At 43.2% G+C, this 7,374-nt stretch overlaps 1 non-coding gene across 1 annotated transcript; it reads left to right on the top strand.

Moving 5' to 3' along the window:
- Window positions 1-5,862: 5,862 nt before the first annotated feature.
- On the top strand, window positions 5,863-5,966 carry LOC118148152 (U6 spliceosomal RNA). Its single transcript, XR_004734939.1, has one exon. It is a non-coding gene; the product is annotated as a U6 spliceosomal RNA (small nuclear RNA).
- Window positions 5,967-7,374: the final 1,408 nt, after the last annotated feature.

Here is a 7,374-nt window from a genome sequence, read left to right as displayed (position 1 = left end):
GGACTGAACTCTGAGTGCTCTCTGGCCCAGCAAAATGCTGTTGTACCAAGAGGGCCTGAAAAAGGCAGCTGGACTTTACCCCTTCCCAGCACAATCAGTGGACTTGATTGCAGTAACCACTATCCTCTATTAGAATGTTAGAAAATCATTATTTCCTTTTATACTTAACTTGCTGTTGACAGTGACTCTGCACATATTCTCTGGCTGTGGCACTGAACCAAGAGAGGAAACAGTAGCCTTTAGGCACCTCTCCAGGCTTTACAATTATAAAATGTATCATATTTACAGAAGTGCATGTGTACAATCTAAAGATGAAATGAGGCCAGTTGTGGCGACTCTCACCTGTAATCTCAGCACTTTGGGAGGCTGAGATGGAAAGATGGCTGGAAACCAGGAGTTTGAGACCAGCCCGGACAACTTAATGAGACCCCCAGCTCTACAAAACACACACACACACACACACACACACACACACACACACACACACACCAAAGAAACAAACAAAACCATAAAATAAAACTAGCAGAGTATAATGACACACACCTGTAGTCCTAGCTACTCAGGAGGCTGAGGTGGGAAGAGGCTGCAGTGAGCCATGATCACGCCACTGCACTGCAGCCTGGGCGACAGAACAAGACCCTCTTTCAAAATAATAAAATAATAATAAGACAAACACCTATCACCCACTAGCACCTTGAAGCTCAGCTGTGTACCTCACTGCAGTCTCAGCTTTCCCTGACTACCACCTTCTCCCCAGGTAACCACTGTTCTACTTTCAATGTAATTGTTACTGTTTGCTTTATAGTTTTGCCCCCATATGACATATCCCTAAACAATCTACTGCTTGGATTTGAATAGCTGAGTAGCTAGCACAGACCTAGCTGTGTAAGGAAAGAGCAGTATTGCCAGTATTACCTGAGATTTCCTGGAAAAACAAGATGAATAGAGTTGCTGGGTTATAGTATAATTTCAACCTTCCTGAGTCTTTAAAAGCCTCTCTGGAGAAGTCAGAGGACGAAATCATGATCAAAGAGCAAGGCACGGTGGCATGTGCCTGTAGACCTCGCTACTCAGGAGGCTGAGATAGGAGGATCACTTGACACAGGAGTTCTGGTCCAGCCTGGGCAACATAGTGAGACTTCATTTCAAAACAAAAACAAGGCCAGGTGCAGTGGCTCATGCCTATAAGCCCAGCACTTTCAGAGGCCTAGGTGGGTGGATCACCTGAGCTCAGGAGTTCAAGACCAGCCTGGCTAACATGATAAAGCCCCGTTTCTGCCAGGCGCGGTGGCACGTGCCTGTAATCCCAGCTACTCGGGAGGCTGAGGTGGGAGGATCGCTTGAGCCCAGGAGTTCTGGGCTGTAGTGCACTATGCCAATTGGGTGTCCGCACTAAGCTTGGCATCAATATAGTGACCTTCTGGGAGTGGGGAAGCACCAGGTTGCCTAAGGAGGGGTGAACCAGCCCAGGTTGGAAACGGAGCAGGTCAAAACTCCTGTGCTGATCAGTAGTGGGATCGTGCCTGTGAATAGCCACTGCATGCACTCCAGCCTGGGCAACATTAAATAAAACCCATTTCTATTAAAAATACAAAAAATTAACCAGGCATGGTCACATGCACCTGTAATCCCAGCTACTCGGAAGGCTGAGGCAAGAGAATCTCTTCAACCCAGGAGGAAGAGGTTGCAGTGAGCCAAGATTGCGCCATTGCACTCCAGCTTGGCCAACAAGAGCAAAACTCTGTCTCAAGAACAAAACAAGAAAACAAACCAACGAACAAAAACCACATGTGTCTTCCTAACTGGAGGGGAGGAAAACCGAAAAAAGAAAAACCAATCATACACACACAGGGGCAGATCTAGGATTTGCGGGGTCTGAAGAATATATAATTTGGAGGACCCTTCAGTAAAATTATAAGATCAAAATTACAAATATAGGTCCAGGGCCTTAGGAAGGGCATATATGAATAAGGGGCTTCTGTTTCATTAGTTTCAGGTGGGTAAGTCTCTAACCATGAGGGTTCACCTGTGTCTGGGCATCTAGCAGATCTGTAGTATGGGCCAGGCACTGAAGACCCTGTAGAAATCAGGTCAGAAGAGGCCGGGCATAGTGGCTCATGCCTGTAATCCAAGCACTTTGAGGTCAGGAGTTCAAGACCAGCCTGACCAACATGGTGAAACCCTGTCTTTAAAAAAAAACAAAAACAAAAGAAATAGGGTCAGAGGGGGGCCAGGCATGTTGGCTCACACCTGTAATCCCCGCACTTTGGGAGGCTGAGGCAGGCAGATTACGAGGTCAGGAGATCGAGATCATTCTCGCCAACATGGTGAAACCCTGTCTTTACTAAAAATACAAAAATTAGCTGGGCGTGGTGGCATGCAAGCCACTGCACTCCAGCCTGGCAATAGCAAGACTCCATCCAAAAAAGAAATAGGGTCAGAAGGGGAAAGGATGCTTTGGATTTTCTGCTTTTAGGCTTATGATAGCCTAGGTTCAGCTCTCAAGAGTAGGTCAAAGCACAACACTTCAGAAATGGGGGCGTTTGATGAAATGAGTATCCTCAGCTGATTCTACCAGCAGACTACAGAGAGGTGAGTGGGAATTTCTGTAGTATTTGATGAAGCTGTGACTAATATGGATAAATTGTCCTGAAGTTTGAAGAAGATATTCATCAGTGAGAATTTTTGGGTGATGATAGTTCTAAACCTGTTCCTTCCTTCCTTCCTTCCTTCCTTCCTTCCTTCCTTCCTTCCTTCCTTCCTTCCTTTTCTTTCTTTCTTTCTTTCTTTCTTTCTTTCTTTCTTTCTTTCTTTCTTTCTTACTTACTTTCTTTCCTTTCTTTCTTTTTTGAGGCGTTGCTCTTGTTACCCAGGCTGGAGTGCAATGGCGTGATCTCGGCTCACCACAACCTCCGCCTCCTGGGTTCAGGCAATTCTCCTGCCTCAGCCTGCTGAGTAGCTGGGATTACAGGCACGCGCCACCATGCCCAGCTAATTTTTTGTATTTTTAGTAGAGACGGGGTTTCACCATGTTGACCAGGATGGTCTCGATCTTTTGACCTCGTGATCCACCCGCCTCAGCCTCCCAAAGTGCTGGCATTACAGGCGTGAGCCACAGCGCCCGGCCAACCTGTTTCTTGAGTCATACTTTTCCAAATGGAAATGGTTGTTCTTCGTGCCTTGTACACAGCTATTATCGCAGCACTTCCCTTTACTGTCCTCCCCAGGGAATCTCCTTGCTTGTTTCCTATCTTAGACTCTCCTCCTTGATTTCCAAATTCAGGCAGGTCCCCTCCTTCAACAGGTGTTAATTCTAGAGGACTGGAACCTAATCAGTTATGGCAAACAGATCATGCACGTCCCTGCATTTGGAAAACTAAAATATGTACATGCATCTGTTGATAACTAATCCCACCTAATTAGCACACATGCTCTTCCTGGAGAGTCTGCCCGATATGTCTTGAAACATCCTCTCTTAACTTTTGCATGTATGGGGTGGCCCAGAAAAATTAAAACTGATAATGATCCTGCTTGCACCAGCTCACAATTTCACCAATTTTGTCACACATGGAATGCCCAACATGTTACGGGTATCCCGTACAACCGCCAAGGACAGACCATAGCAGAAAGTGCCCACTCCATCCTTAAAAATAGGCTCAGAAAACAAAAAAGGGGGAATATGTGTAAGGATCCTGCAACACTATTGGCACAAGCCTTATTGACCCTTAATTTCTTAAATTTAGATGATCAATTTCAATCAGCTATAGAAAAGCGCTTTGTAAAAATCACTCAAGCTATAAAACCTTCAGTTTTGTGGAAAGATGCAAATAGTAATGTATGGTGTGGCCCAAATGATTTGCTAATGTGGGGAAGAGGATACACTTGTGTTCACACCCTTTCAGGTCCTCTTTGAGTCCAGCACGATGCATCAAACCTTCCCATGGCGTGGCCAGGACCCAACCCGGTACCAGAAATGAAGGAAATGACCCTGCAGGACCTGCAGCCCGGGACGATGTGGCTTCCTTGGGCGACAGAAGCCCCTGACATTACCTGGGGATGCTGAAGAAGACAGCTCAGGAGGCCGAGTGATTCCTGCTCCAGACGCAGACACCATTCACTCAAGATAATTTGTCCTTGTTATGCTTTCTATTGTAACTCTCATAGGGTATTAACCTTTCTTATTCTCTCACTTTGCCTGCTACCTGTACCTATTAGACTCTATTGGGCCCATCTTCTAGACCTGCCTCTTTTCCACCTTGTTACTTGGGCAGACACCCTCTTCCTAGCCTCTAACAATGTGACTGACTAGAAGGGATTGACATATCCCTGGTGGGGTCCCTCACTAACGGCACACCTGGACTGAGGTGTCAATAACACTACATATCACTCCTTAATTGGAAAAGAATAATACTGATTATACTCATGTTTGTCTTATGTTACTTACTGGTTTTAGGATGCAAGGCCGGAACACAAGCTGTAACTGCTGCACCTGTCCATCCTGTAGCTGCACACATTTGCATGCTTCAATCAACAAAACGTGATGCAAAAAACAGAAAAGGGGGAGATGTAGGAGACTGGTCAGAGTGGTGGGAGAAACTACAGGGAAAGCAGTAGCCCTTCTGAAAGGTGAGAAGGCTCTGTAAGGCTTTGGGGGAGAATAGCTGAAGGCGGCTGTTCTATACAGCCCTGAGGCAAAGGGCAAGGATTCGGTACAAGGGAGTATAGGGCTACAAGAAAAAAGAAAGGGAGTATAGGGGAATTTATCTTAAACAGACTTGTTTACTAAAGTTGACCAGGAACTGACCTTTGATCATCTGTGCTCATTGACTGTTCCCTGAAAGGGGAACGATAAATGTTAATTACCTACAGGTTGTGCTGGCTCCAGACTTTCGGCATTATGTCTGCACTGAATAAAAGCCAGCAGCTCCTGCTTCCTGGGGCTGCTGCACTTTTGCCAGTAGAGCCAGGCAGTCCCCTAGCTGCTCTTACACTGCATACCTGCGTCTACTCATTTCGAACGGACAGGGTCTTCAGGACAGACCCAGCAACTTTGTCTTTGGGTGGAATATCTTTTCCAGTAGCTTACAGAGAAGGGGTGCATGATAGATAAAATTTTTGAAACCTTATATACTTGAAAATATATTTTCTTTTTTTTTGTTTGTTTGTTTCTTTATTTTTTTTTTTAGAGATGGGGTTTCACCATATTGGCCAAGCTGGTCTTGAACTCCTGGCCTCAAGTGATCCACCCACCTCGGCCTCCCAAAGTGCTGGGAATACAGGTGTGAGCTACCATGCCCAGCCTGAAAATATTTTTTTCTACTCTTTTATTCAGTTGATTGTATGGCTAGATACAGAATTCCAGGTTGGAAGTTACATCTTTCAGAATTTTAAAGGCATTGCTTCATTGTATTTTGGCTTCTGGTGTTGCTGATGAGAAGTCTAAATCCATTTTGGTTCCTAAACTTTGTATATAGCCAATTTTTTCATTTCTAGAGACAATAAAACCTCTTGCTTCCTAAAATGGTGCTGGCTATTTATTGACTCTTAAATGTCACAGTTCCTTCCGTTTTTGAATTATATCATTTATTGCTTTGCCCCTTCTTTTCTCTTTTTTCTTTCTGGAAACACTAGTATTTAGATTTAAGATCCCCTGAATTAGTACTCTTAACTTTCTAACCTTTTATCTTCTACTTTCTATCTTTTTATCTTTTTGCTATATTTCCTGGGCAGTTTCCCTAATGTTGTATTCCAGCTATTATGTAGAATTATCTTTTCTGCTTAAGCAGATAATTTTTCCTTATATTCTTATCATGTTTTCCTTTCTATGGAAGTATTGTATGCATGTTGTTTAAAAATTGTATAGTGCTCATTTCAATAACATGCATGATAAAACTGAAATGAGACAGAACATTAGCATGGCTCCCGCGCAAGGATGACATACAAATTTGCAAGCGTTCTACATTTAAAAAAAATTATTATAGAATTCTTTACATAGAAAATTCCATCTACTAGGTTATGGAACAAAAGTGAAACCAAAAATAGATCTATACACACACATATATAACCTAAACCTGTACATATGAACCACATTTTATATTTGCTTTTGACAAAGATGCTATATAGTAAAAAATGTGTCCCCCTACAAAGAAGTCTGGCCTTTTTTCCCAGCTCTTTCTACACTCTCGGAATTTCTTGAGTGTTAAGGGTGTCTTTGTTTTTTTTCTTTCTTTCTTTTTTTTAATTTTTATAGAGATGGGGTTTTACCACATTGGCCAGGATGGTCTCGATCTCTTGACCTTGTGATCCACCCGCCTTGGCCTCCTAAAGTACTGGGGTTGCAGGCGTGAGCCACTGCACCCGGCCAAGGGTGTCTTTGGTATTTGATGGGCCCTTGGAACTACAACTGATATTTTATGCTATAACATGACTCAGGATGGGGGTGGCCATGGCAGGAAGACCAACCCTCTGATAAGAGGGCTGGGGCTGTGGGACATATGGTATCAGCTCAACCTCTAGGGAGGAGGGGGTGGGAGATTGAGTACAACCACATGGGCTCAACTAATCATGCCTGTAAGAAAACCTTAATAAAATCTCTGGACACCAGAGTTCAGGTAAGTTTCCCTGGTTGAGAATACTCTGAGCAAATTATCACACCTCAATGCTGGTAGAAGAACACATTCCTGAAGACAGTGAAAGTTTCATGTTTGCAACCCTCCCGGACCACACCCTGTGAGTCTCTTCCTTTGTTCGGTTCTAATTTATATCCCGTTGCTATAATAAAGCTGTAATTATACACATAGCACTTTCCTGAGTTCTGTGAGTCATTCTAGAAAGTACCCAACCTGAGAGTGGTTTTTGCAGTTATTGTCTGAATTCAGGGCAATCTGACAGGGATCGTTCCCTCTGACTATGTGGTTTGGGTAACTCCTTACAGATGCCAAGGCAATTCATTGAGAAAATGGACTATTTTCCACCTGTCATACTGTAATAATTGATATCCACATGTAAATAAATGAGCCTGGGGGTGCGGGGGGGATAAATAAATAAAAAACAAAAAAACAAATGAGCCTCAACCCTTACCTCATACTATCTGCAAAAATTGACTTGAAATGAAAAATAGACCTGAACGTAAGAACTAGAACCAGAACATTTCTAGAATAAAATACAGAAGAACATCTTTGTGACTTTGGGTTGGGCATATATTAAATAGACCACAAAAAGTAGGAAAGATGATGAGTAGGGCTTCAAAAAAGTTTTAAAAATTTGTTCTTCAAATAATACTGTTAAGAAAATGAAAAGGCCAGTCTGGGGTAAAATATGGGCAAAATATGTATCTGTCAAAATATTTGTATCCAGAATATATATAGAATTATT

This window comes from Callithrix jacchus, chromosome 15, assembly GCF_049354715.1.
Source record: "Callithrix jacchus isolate 240 chromosome 15, calJac240_pri, whole genome shotgun sequence".
NCBI lineage: Eukaryota > Metazoa > Chordata > Mammalia > Primates > Cebidae > Callithrix > Callithrix jacchus.
The sequence above is the reverse complement of the archived record's forward strand: the minus strand, read 5'-3'. Positions and strand labels throughout refer to the sequence as shown.